The 13132-nt window shown below is 33.9% G+C and overlaps 1 protein-coding gene across 1 annotated transcript in view; it reads left to right on the top strand.

The window, feature by feature from the left end:
- Nacalpha (nascent polypeptide associated complex protein alpha subunit) overlaps nucleotides 1–13132 on the top strand; it is a 68061-nt gene that overhangs the window by 35695 nt on the left and 19234 nt on the right. The gene's annotated exons all lie outside the window — the stretch shown is intronic.

The raw sequence follows: 13132 nt of genomic DNA, 5'->3' as shown, positions 1-13132 counted from the left end.
CTTGCCACGTAGTCCTGTTGTTTGCTTTTCTGAAGGCCTCAACTCTCTGAAGATCAGTGACCCCACACATAATCCATCCATCTCATTGATGGTCTACCTCTTCCTCTTTTTCCAGCAACTTTACCTTATATTACTTCTGAGAAGTCCCCCTTCCATTGTTTCAATGTATTTTAATTCCAAAATATTTTAACTTTCTTCTGTCAATATCCTTAAGGAGCCTTAAAATTCTACTGATCTTTTTTGATATCCTTAACAGCCTTCTATAACACCACATTTCAAAGGCAGATATCCGTTTCTTATCTGACTTCTTTAGGTTCCAAGTTTCACATCCATAAGTCGCTGTTGGAAAAACAACTGCATCCAAAATCCTCAACTATGTTCCCATGGAGATAGATCCATCCTTCCAGATTTTAGACAAGTCTCTGACTGTTGTTCTAGCCATTCCTAATCTATCTTCTGAACAGCAATTCTTCACATTAATAATGGATCCCAGGTACTCAAACTTGTTGACTACCTCAATTCTTTCTCTATTAAGGTACACTTCTTCCACAAGAGAGAGAGAGAGATACATTGTTTGATATGTTGGTCCACTCTACTACATAACATAGTGAAACTATATCTTTTTTTCCCCTTTTTTTTTATGTTTGCTGTCAGTTAAACTGGATTGTAAAATAACTGATACAGTAAAACCCCTTTTTTCCACTTTTCAGGGGACTGATGAAAAAAAGTGCAAATAGCAGGAAATGTAAAAAAACATTTAAAAAAGGCTAAAAGATGACTTACTGCTAGTATGCGAGTCTACATACTAGATTACAAAATTTAATAACTGAAAATAAATGAATTCAATGTATACTTACATTTATCTATTTAAAAAAATCTTTAATTGTTGATTTTTTTTTTGACATAGCACCAGATTGCTTTGCATTGAGTTCAATGCTTGATCTTTTTTTTTACTATCGTGTTCAAAGCGGACACGGAGAGTTCAAGATCTTGTACTAAATGCACACGTGTTCTGGCATGCCAATTTACACGTCGTAGAATTGCCATCTTTTCTTCTACTGAAATACATTTTCTTTCTTTTTTTCTCCATGTTACTAACATGAATAATCCACCACTGCAACTTGAAATCAACTTTCACACGCTAAATTACGTTGCAGAAATTCTGCAATATCAATTCGTACTGTGATTGAAAATTCGCGGTATCGCTCATCACTACAGTACTGCTGCATGCATGCAAGTCACCGTGATGGCAGAAACGAAACTACAGCCGAAAGCAACGCCACCTGAGAACAGAAATGTGCAGATTTCCACTGAAGTTGATTCGAAAATCAGTATTGCCACAGAGAAAAAAAACGCAAATCACGGGAAATAACGTCCACGTCAAGTTGTTAATGGCGGGAAAACTACTGCCGAAAGCAACGCCACCTGAGAACATAAATGCATAGATTTCCATTGAAATCGATTCAGAAATCGGTATTGCCACCGAGAAAAAAAAATGCAAATCACAGGAAATAATGTCCACATCAAGTTGTTAATGGCGGGAAAACAATACATCGTGAGAATAGGCCTTAAGACGGGACCAACAGAAAATGACGTAAATGGCAGGAAAACGTAAATTGTGGGTACGTAAAAACGTGGTTTTACAGTGTTTATTTAGTTAATGAAATTTTATAAATAAAAGAATATTTTCTTCATAAAAGTTTTTTTTCTGTAGTTGACTTGCCTGGTATTTTTTAAGGGAGAAATATATTCTGGGAAGGCAGGTTTAATTTTCACTAAATGTTTAGATTTTTGATTTTTAAACCTTAAAATCGTTTTTCATACTGATCTAGATGTTTTTTATGAATATTCTGCATAAAAAAATGCTGGTGGTCTTTGTCTCTGCTATCCTGTGTTCAGCAATAAAATTTCACCTAATCTTTAGAAAAGTGGTCTCCAATTATAACCATTGACACATTTAGGGCTGGCTGGCCAGCAAGCAAGAAGTAGAACTAATTATGTACCGCTGCTATTTTTTATACATTTTTTGAATTGTGAAATGCAAGCTGATATATAGTCATTTAATTTATTTAACTGTTTTGTGTTCTTCATAAAATTGTTCTCAGAGTCCTCTTTTCTACTTCTTTAGGTGCATTCCTATGACCCTGAAGAAGGTAGCTTTTATTTTTTAATTTAACTGTTATAATTTGATCATTTACAAAATAGAATACTTTCATATTTTATTTTTCAGTTTATTATTGATTAAAATGGCCACTCCGCTATAAGCTCTGACATGTTGGTCCACTCTACTATATAACATAGTGAAACTGTCTTTTTTCCCCATTAATTTTTTTTATTATTTTATTTATTTTTTATTATGGTTATGCTAATATTTTTATTTATTTTTAGTTGTTTTGCTCATTCAAATTCCTTTCTTATTATTGCTTTGTAGATTCATGTGGCTACTTTTAAAATATCCAAAATTCATAATCATTGATGTTCATTCTTTCTTGGTAATTTTTCACTGTTTCTGTCTGATGAATTTTCCAGTAAAAGTGTAAGTTGGAAATTTTCTACTTGGTAAGGTAACCAGCCTTAAGCAAACCTCCAACCTGGAGGACTAGGGTCTCTCTCAGTCTGGCTCCTACCTCTACACCTGTCCTAGGGTGGCCCTATGAGTAGTGTTAAATTCTGAATGAAAGAAGATTGAACCTATAAGCGCTTCATTCAGAATTTAACATGAAATGTCATTCCCAGAGTCAGTATTGGTTTATTGGACTAAATAAGATGATGTTAACTTACCAACATAATTCCTTTTCTTTGTACATAATGTTTCAAGTCGTTTAATTGTAGATAATTCTTGTAAATCTCCTAATGTAATAACTGTTTGCTTTGTATAAATAATTGTATACAAGAGAGAGAAAGAATGAAGTAATCGGCTTATAAAAGGAAATGACCCGAAGCAAAACACGTGAGCAAGGTAGAATAGCACGCGAGGTTCTCCAGGAAGCCCACCAGAGTACAGTATGGTGCTAGTTGCCAGGGAGAAGTAAGTGCCATGCGCAGTGAAGGAAAAGCAGTGATGTAGGAAGAAAAATAGGGCATGCAATATAAAATCGGTTGCAGCGCCTACAGAGGTCTCTTGGTCCTTTTCTTCAGCGGAGTGGTCAACGAAGTCAGGAGGTCATGTGGAGGTTGGAAGGCCACATGGAAGTGTCCATGGGAGTTCGATAGTCAACCTGTAGCCAAGCAGAGCAGAGTTCCCGATCCAGCATGGAACACATCGGAGAACAGAATGCTATGCCGAGCTGATTGACCTGAGAGCAGTTAACCTAAGTTGTCGCTTCTGTTGAAGATGTGCCTTACCAGAGACCTGTGCTGATTCGCATAGATGACGTCTAATTAGAATTTGGACGAGACAAAGGAAGTGCTACCTGGACACGTGTAGAAGGCCAAGTATTTCTTCAATCCTGGGTAAGGTAGACTTTTGATATATTGTGTAGCTGTACTGAGAGAATCAAGTGCAATATGTGTGAAGAACTTTCAGATTTCTAGTCTAGTTAATGAAAGGACTTTAGTGTTCATATTCAGAAAATTAGAGAGACCTTAAGTTTTAAAAAGAAGAAATGTGTAGAAATGTCTTAGTGATGTGTTAACCATGTTGAGTGTAAATCTCTTTTAGAAAAGCTGTTTGCTGAGTGCATGTTTGCCTTGTGATTGAGTTGATAACCTTAATTAATTTCTTAAATGCTATGAGAAAATTAACGAAGTTAGCTGATTACTCTAGAATTCTGGTATTGATATTATAATATGCTAGAAGTGTTTCTTAACTGTACATTACTGTGATTGAAAATTAAATGTTCTTTTTTGTGTTAAATCATAGACTTGCCTGATTTTCTTCCTATTGAACCGCTCATAAAATTAGAACCAAGGTGGGGAGGGAATAAAAGTAAAGGAGTCTACGACTGCAAACCAAATCTTGATAGTTTAGATGATCTAAGTAATTAATAGTTTTGGGTAAGAAAAACATTGTAGTGTGCTAAGCTGGAAACTAATTCCTTGATATTGCATTGTTCAGCTATCTAAGACATAGGGTGGCACAGCTAAAAACAAATTTCTCTAAGTCTGAAAGGGAATCAGCACCAGTGCAGAACGAAGGAATTGGCATTAAGCCACGGCAGACCCTTGATGTGCTGATACACGTACACTACCAATTGGATTGATTTATGGCCTAGACTGAGCTATTAGACTGCATTGAAATTAATGTAAGCGGAATTTGTAGTAAGTAACTTAAGAATGAAAAGACATAGCATGTTAGAAAAGCTCAGAGATATAAAATTCACATAAGTGAGTATTAAAATGAAGTCAGTAAGGGAACAACAGAGAGTCTTACAAAGGCGTAGCCGAGCAAGAATTAGTTAAAGTAATTAATAACAACAACCATTATAAAGATAAATTAGGTTCAATCTTCTTTTATTCAGAATTTAACAGTAGCTTAGCTACCACTGGTATAGGTCATTGGTGCATGCAAGCCTCCTCACTGTGTCAGGGTGGAAAGATGCTGTTAAGGATGCCGATCAACAGTTTTCTTCCAAATCAATCTATCTGTCAAGATGCAAACATTATCAGATATTATATTCCTGTCTTCTAAGGCACCTTTTAGTATATCAATCTACTTACATCTTGGTTTTCCTTTAGGTCTTTTCCTGCTTGGCAAACAACACTTGTTTTGCCATTCTTTCCTCTCCCATTCTGTTTAAGTGACCCTACCACTTTTAGTATTGTACTACCATTGATGCCATGTGTTCACTCCCTCATTTTAGAATTCTCAATCTGTGGTCTTCAGTCTTTGATCAAATGTTTTATTTCTAAACCTACTCTCAGATTCATAAGTTAATGGTTTGAACACTGTCATGTATTCATGTATGTCAGTTGATTGTTTTTAGACTGATTTCTCTCTTATTCCATATAAATTTATTTAGCTGACTTCCTACCATGTCAGCTTTACTAATTCTGTTGTCTTTCCATAATATTTGTTCCTTACTTCCTTTCCATATTTAATTTGCCATCTTCAGTAAAACTTGTGCCTGAAAATGTGTTACTCGTTCTATTGGTTCTCCATTTAGTATACAGTTGGTGTTTTTAATATTTGTGCCTATTTTCATTGTCTTCACTTTTTATTAATTTATTAAAACAAATTTATTACAACAGTTATTCAATTTAGTCAGCAAATCTTGTACAGGATTTATTTACAAGTGTAACATCTTCCGAAGTAAAGAGCTGAGATTAGAGTCTCCGGTGTCTCCAGTTTTGATATCCGTTTTAATACCACTTTCCTTCATAATTGATCCATATAGACAATGAATAACAATGGAGATAATGTGTACCCTTGTTGCACACCTAATTTAGAGTTCAAATAGAGTATTGCTCAATATAATCTCCCATTTATACCATGTAACTAACATTTTGAAGAACTTGGACCTTGTCATATGCCTTTTCCAGATTTTACAAAACTTAAATACAGATCCTTGTTATATTTGCAAGATTTCTGAACTATTTGTCATAAAGTGACAATCTGATCCTGATAATCTTTATTTGGCCTAAATCCAACTTGTTCTTCACCAAGCTTCTCTCCCACCATTTTTCTTAGGCGTTTTTTCAAGTATACTTGCATAAATCTTACCAGGAACACTCAAGTAATTCTCATATTCAGTTTTATTTCTCTTTTTATAGATGGGCATTATGAAAGCTAGACTCCAATGATCCAGAATTTGACCCTCTGACCAGGCCTTCTGAATCATGCAGTGCGGCCACTAAAACTTTTATACTTCCATATTTGAGCATTTCTGGTTAAATATCATCTACCCCAGCTGCCTTTCCACATTTCAGATTTTTTGATGACTGCTTCTACTTCAAGTATGGATATGTATTCCTGTTAGGTATTTTCTACTACTATTCTGATATGTAATCTTTCAAAGTAATTACTCAAAACATCTAGAATAGCTTTATTTTTAGTTTTCATGTTACCTTTATCATCTTGGATTCCTCTTACAGTACTCTTTCTTCAATTTATAACCTTTTTCAATAGCCTCCAGAATATTTTGCTGCCTTCCTGATATTTATTTCTGTGCTCTTAGCAAAATCTTCCTGTGATTTTTATTTAGCTAGTTGTATAGAGTGCTTTGCATTCTTATATTTTTCTCTGTATTGTCTAAGAGCACAAGTTAACTTACTTGCTAGGAACTTTTGATATACTTCCTTCTTTTCCTTGACTGCTTTAACTTTTTGAGTCCACCATGAAGTTCTGATCTTTCCTGTCTTATTGAACTTTCTTCTTCATTGCATTGGGAGTCTGCCTTCTTTCCCAGGTATATGCATTGCCCAAGTAAGTAAATGTAACAGAGGAATGGCAGGCCAGCTACAACCAATTCAATTGCCCCAAAACCCATATGGATTATATTGCTAAAAAAAGTGTCAGTAATGCTACTGTGGATATGTCAAATCTTATACCACAGAGATAGAATGAGAAATTAGTTATGTGGTCAGCTAAATCCATTCAGTACATATTTAATGCAAACATTTGGACACTGTACAAACCTGGAAAGATTTGATGGAGAAAGAACTGGAGAGATTTAAATGGAGTGTTGTGGGTCTTTTGGAAACACACTGGACTGGACAAAGCCATATAAATCTGAAACATTTAAAGTATATTACTCAGGCAGGAATGATTTGGCACATAGAGGAGTAGCTGTCAGTCATAGTCAATAGATCACTTTTCCACAGCGCTGTAGAAGTTAAACTCATCTCATCCAGAATCATAGTCATTAGACCAAAAGCAAAAGGAGAAACTTTATTGAAATAATACAAGCATATGCACCTGATTCTTCACATCCAGAAGATCATACGATTTCTAACAACAACAACTACAAGAGGAAATTGGCAGAATATGCAAAAGAGATCTGCAAATAGTCATGGGTGGTTTTAATAGCCAAAGTTGGACAATATTCAAATGACATGCATGCATGCATGATACTGGGTAAATTTGGAATTGACACAAGAAATGAAAGAAGAGAGTATCTTCTTGATTTCTGTAGAGAAAATTAACTCATAGATGCAAACACCATGTTTTACCATAGATCTGTCCACAAATACACTTCACTAGACTCAAATACTAAAAAAAAACTGCACAGTTTATTTCCTAATTTGTAAAACTGTAAAATCCCTGGTTTGAATGTCAAAACCCTTCAGTTCTTAACTGTATACATATCAGGAACTTGTATCTGCCACGATCCTATTGAAATTTCACAAAATAAGAAACAAAGTAAAGCACTTCAAACCAAATCTGGAAAAATTCCACTTGGATACTGTTAAAACAGTATATCAAAATGAGATCAGTCAATGTATAAAGGAAAGACAAAACAAGGAAGATGGGAGGGGGGGTGCTAAAAGGTTTGAGCTTTTAAACAATTTCAAGAGGCCAAAATGTGACATTTTTAGAAGCCTTTTTTAATGTTTTTTTTTCTGAGACTTGATAGGATAGGTGGTTTATAAGTGGTTTATAAGTGGTGCATTCTTGGAGCAGAACATTCATTTTTCATTTTTCCTATGATAATCATTGGAATTGAGGACAACAGTAGCATCATTTTTGTCAGCTCAAGTAATAATTATGCTAACGTTGAAAATGAATGGAACTTTCTGAATAATAATATAACCAATTCACCTGACAGATTTTTAGAAAAAACAACAAAACCAAATAATTATTGGATAACACCTTAGAGGAGATTATGGGAGTAGCAAAGACAGGCTGAAGAATATTTGAATAAACTATATAATAACTGAAAGAGAATATATTACAAAGACAGCTAGACTGGATGAGCCAAAATGCAAAAATTGATTGACTGAATAATAAAGTAGACAAATATATTTACATCATGACTAAATTTCCTACTCTAGTTAAAGAAATTACCAAAGACTATACATTCCTTCACCTGCCACCATGAGAGATTTACAAGACATGATAACTGGAAATATTAGAGAAATGGAAAACACATCTGTTACAATTACTTCTCTAATAACTTTAAAGATAAAAGCTTTCACCCACATATGCCAACCAGTGAGAAAGAAAGCACCCATAATCCTAGAGGAAGAAGTAATCCTTTCACTTAAATGAAATCATTAAAAGCACATGGAATTGATGAAATACCCTTTGAGCTATATACCAGTGGTGGACCTGATCTAAATAAACAACTAACCAAAATTTTCAATAATAATCTTTTCACTGGGACTATTGCAAATGATTGTAAAATAAGCAAAATCTTGCCTGTATATAGAAAAGGTGATGTTCTATAACAATTATAGACCTGTTATTATTATTATTTTTATAATAATAATAATAACAGGCATCATCTAAATAGATGATATAAATGTTATTTAGAATCATCTAAATAACATTTACTTATTAACAGTTAATGTTATTTAGAATCATCTAAATAACATTTACAAACAACTAATGGAAGAACAAGTTGCTTTAGAAAAAAATAATGGACCATATCTTTACTCTTTATATTTGGTCGAAATTGCATGGGACAAGGGGAGAGACCTTTATTGCTATGTTGTGGATTTTAAACAAGCATTTGATTCTCTCAATAGGGGAAAACTTATTCAAATATTAAAGAAAAACATAGACTATGAAATACTAAGATCTGTTTCAAACTATCAGCATTTAAGTGTAGTATTTCAGTATAAAAATATCACAACTAAAAAACTTGACAAATGAGTTATGCAAGAATGTCCACTATCCCCAATGCCTTTTTAACATTTTCATCCAAGAACTCATCAAAGAAGCATTGTCCTCAACAAAAGGAGTAAAAGTCTCATGTTACTCCTAAGAAAATATTATTAATTTTATGGCTATTTAGCCTATTTTTGTTTAGGAGTGCACCGTTTTATAATGTTATGGCTTTTTTACTCAGTTCTAGGGCATCACTGAAGTTTTACATAGATAAATATATGAAGAATATAAGAGGAAAAATTTTAACATACCTTTAGTATGTTGCTGCTGCAGAGAGGATGCTCTTGGCTTTTGAAATGAAATGCTTCAAGAAAATCAATGGAACACATTGGACAGAACATAAGATTAATGCACAAGTGCTACAAGATTTGAATATCCCTAATTCAACAATTCTTAACACATGAAAAAGCATCAACTTTTGCAAACGGAATTGGACAGATTTCCTCAGATTAACATGTCATAAATTCCTTAGAACTGCATTGGACTCTCAAAGCTATTGGTATATTCTTTGGACAGAGAACTGTGCAAGGCTCTTATCCACATTGGATTCAACCTGCCTTGAGGATGTAAGAGAATAATGAGATTTCAGTCTTCAGTTCACTTCTAATAGCTGCTCAACTTTGACTCATTTACAACTTTCTTATGCACACTTCTTTTCAGTATGAAATTCAGTTTTATCCTGCTAAACACTAAATGGTGATCACTTCCAATTTCAAATCCTCTGTATACTCTTGTGTCCTGAACAAGTGGGAAAACATCACTGTCATAAGGCTTTTCTTATTATTTGCATCTTCTGTCCATGTGAATTCATGTATATTTTTATGTTGAAACATAGTGTCAGTAATAGCTAGTCCTGAACAAAAATCACTAGATTTTTGTTCAGGACTTACCCAAACAAAAATTACCTGAATGGTAATAGTACTTACAATTACTATTAGCTTTGCTCTTTTCTCCAAATTGTTCCCAAACATTTCTATATGTCTGGTAATAATTACCTATTCTGCTGTTTATATCTCCAACAAGGACTGACTTTTCCTTTTTCGCTATGAGCTACCTTCTCTAATACCTTGAAAAATTAATCCACTTCCTTAGTCAAACCTTCATTGGGGCCAGAGGCATAAATAAGTCTCAGTATAATTTTTTAAATAGAATTTAGTTCTATATATTTCACCTAATATTCTGTTATCTGCCTTCTCCTGAATGATGTTCATAACATTGAGAGAAATATATAGGAGAAATAAATTCAATTTAGTTTTCTCTTACATCATTAGTGTTCTGTCTCTTGACAGGTTGAATGGTATAACTCAGCAGGTTCTCTTCCTCCAATTTCCTCTGTCTCTTGCTTCCTCCTTTATTTCCTGATATCCTCTTGTGCCCATTATATCAATTATATCATCAAGCATCATTAGTCGTCTCTTTCCTCTTGATCACTTCCCTTCAATTTTCCCTTCTATCATTCTTTTTAGTAGGCTGTCTCCTCTTAATCTCACTAAATTCTTTTCTTCTTCAACTCTTTGTAATACTTTTTCATTAGTGATTTTTTCAGTCCACTTTACTTTCTCCATTCTTCTCCATAACCACATTTCAAATGCTTCCAACATTTTAGCTTCTTTCTTCCCAATTGTCCATGTTTCTGATCTATATAAAGTCATACTCCAAATATAACACTTAATAAGCCTTTTCTTTAGATTTTTATTCATTTTATTAATAAACAAATTTTTCTTGCTATAAAATGCATATTTTTCTTTGTTAATTCTTTCTTTTATTTCCATGTCACATTTTCTTGTATTATACTACCATCATCATCAAATTCCTGACATGTACAGGATATGATAGTACTACATGAAAAATTTACATCATTACTAACTTCCTATCTACAATTTTCCTCCAAATCAGTCTGTTACTTGTCAAGACTCCAACATTATCAGATCTTATATTTCTATCGTCTAAGGCACTTTGTACCATATCAATCCACCTATATCTTGGTCTTCCTCTAGGTCATTTTCCTGCCAACCTGGCAGAGAACATTTGTTTTGCTAATCTTTCCTTGCCCATCCTGTTTAAGTGACCATACCACCTGAGATTAGCTCTGCTAACACATTCCTGGATGCTGACAATGTCAAGTTCTTTCCTAATATCCTCGTTTTTAATATGATAATGCTATCTGTTCATGCCTGTAATCTTTCTCAGGACTCTCATATCTGCGGTCTCTAGTCTTTGGTCAAGTGTTTTACTTCTGACTCAGCTCTCAGATCCATAAGTTAAAACTGGTTTGAACACTGTCTTGTATATAGCTAATTTAGTGTTCCGACTAATTTCTCTCTTATTCTTAATTGAATTTATTCAATTGACTTCCTGTCATACCAGTTTTGTTGATTCTGTTATCTATTTCCATATTTAATTTACCATCTTCACTAAAAATCGTGCCTAAGTAGCTGAAATGTTTTACTTGTTCCACTACCAAGTTAGTGGAACAGGTAAATCAAGCTAGTGGAACAAGTAATCCACTATCATTATCAATTCACCTAGTGAATTGATAATCAATAATCATAATCAATTCACCTAGTGAATCGATTCACTCAGAAGCACAAAATGTTAGACAATGGCTATTTTTGCTAATTTTTCTCTTATCATCATCATTAATTTCCTGATATGTATCCACAGAGGTGTTCAGGTTACTATGAGAGCACTACATGATTTAGTTTACATTATTATTATTAATCTCCTATCGACAATTTTCCTCCAGATCAATCTATTACTTTTGAGTGCTCCAATATTGTCATTGTCTAACATTTCGTGTTTCTGAGTGAATCAATTCACCTAGTCCTTGGTCTCTTTCTTGGCATCAAACACCTGTTTTGCTAACCTTTCGTTAGATTAGCTCTGCTGACATATTATTGAATGCTAATAATGTCAAGTTCCTTTCTAATATCTTCATTTTTAATATGATTATGCCATTGATTCACTCTCCTTATTTTTCTCAGAACCCTCATATGTTTGGTCTTTGATCAAGTGCTGTATTTCTAACCCAACTTTCAGATCCATAGTTTAAAACTGGTTTAAGCACTGTTTTGTATATTGCTCGTTTGATGTTTTGGCTAATTTCTCTCTTATTCCTTATAAATTTATTCAGCTGGCTACCCACCATACCAGCTTTGCTTATTCTGTTGTCTATTTCTTTTGTATAGAACAAGTGAAATATTTCACTTGTTCTATAGGATCTCCATTCAGAATGCAGTTGAAGTTTTTTCTATTCTGCTGCTTACTTATTTTCATAGTTTTGGTCTTTTTATTGCTAATTTTCTTACCAAATTTGTTACGGCTGTTATTTAATTTTGTTAGTGAATCCTGGAGACTTGCACTAGATGTGTTCAGGAGTACATCTGCATAAAGCAAGGAGCTAAGTTTGACATCTCCAATTCTAATATCAGGTTTGATGCCACTTTCTTTCACAATGTGATCTGTGGAGCTAATGTGCATCCTTGTCTTGTCCCTGATTTTGTTTCAAACCATCTTCATGTATTTTCTTCAATTCTAACTGTTGACTGACAACTCTATATAATGTTCCATTCACCCCCATACAATTGTAGTGTTTTGAAAACTTTTCTCTGGGTCCCTTGTCATATGCCTTTTCCAGATCTACAAAACTTTAGTACAGATTCTTGTCATATTCCCACGCTTTCTCAACTATTTGTCTTAAAGTGAAAATCTGATCCTGACTACCTCAATTTGGTCTAATCCAGCTTGTTCTTCACCAAGCTTCCTTTGACAATTGTTCTTAGCTATATCTTAAGTATATTTGCATAAATCTTATCAGGAACACTCAGTAATAAAATACCTCTGTAATTCTCGCATTCAGTTTTATACCCCTTTTTATAGATGGGTATTATGAGAGTTCTGCTTCCATTCAGAATTCCATCCTCTTACCAGGGTCTCTGAACTATGCAGTGCAGCCACTGTAAGGCTTTTATACCACCATACTTCAGCATTTCTGGTCGAATATCATCTACTCCTCCTGCCTTTCTACATTTCAAGCCTTTGATGGCTTTTTCTACTTCAAGTATGGATATGTATTCCTGACTGTATGCCTGTTGAGTGTTTTTTACCACTGTGCTGTCACTGATTGTTTCATTTAGCAATTTTTCGAAGTAATTATTCCAGATAAAGATATCCTTGATGTATATCAAGGATATCTTTATCTGGAATAATTACTTATGGTACTACAAGATTTTCCTTACTTTACTACGAGAATACTACGAGAATTTCCTTACTTTAGTTTTTTTTTTCCCTTTTTATATATGGACATGATGAGATCTGTATTGCAAATTGGGAATTAGACCCTCTGACTTCTATCTGAATTAT

Source organism: Typopeltis vanoorti, chromosome 10 (genome assembly GCF_054136105.1).
Source record: "Typopeltis vanoorti isolate ZY-2024b chromosome 10, IOZ_Tvanoo_1.0, whole genome shotgun sequence".
NCBI classification, from domain to species: Eukaryota; Metazoa; Arthropoda; class Arachnida; order Uropygi; family Thelyphonidae; genus Typopeltis; species Typopeltis vanoorti.
Note: the sequence above shows the minus strand (reverse complement) of the source record. Positions and strands in the feature narration are given on the sequence as shown.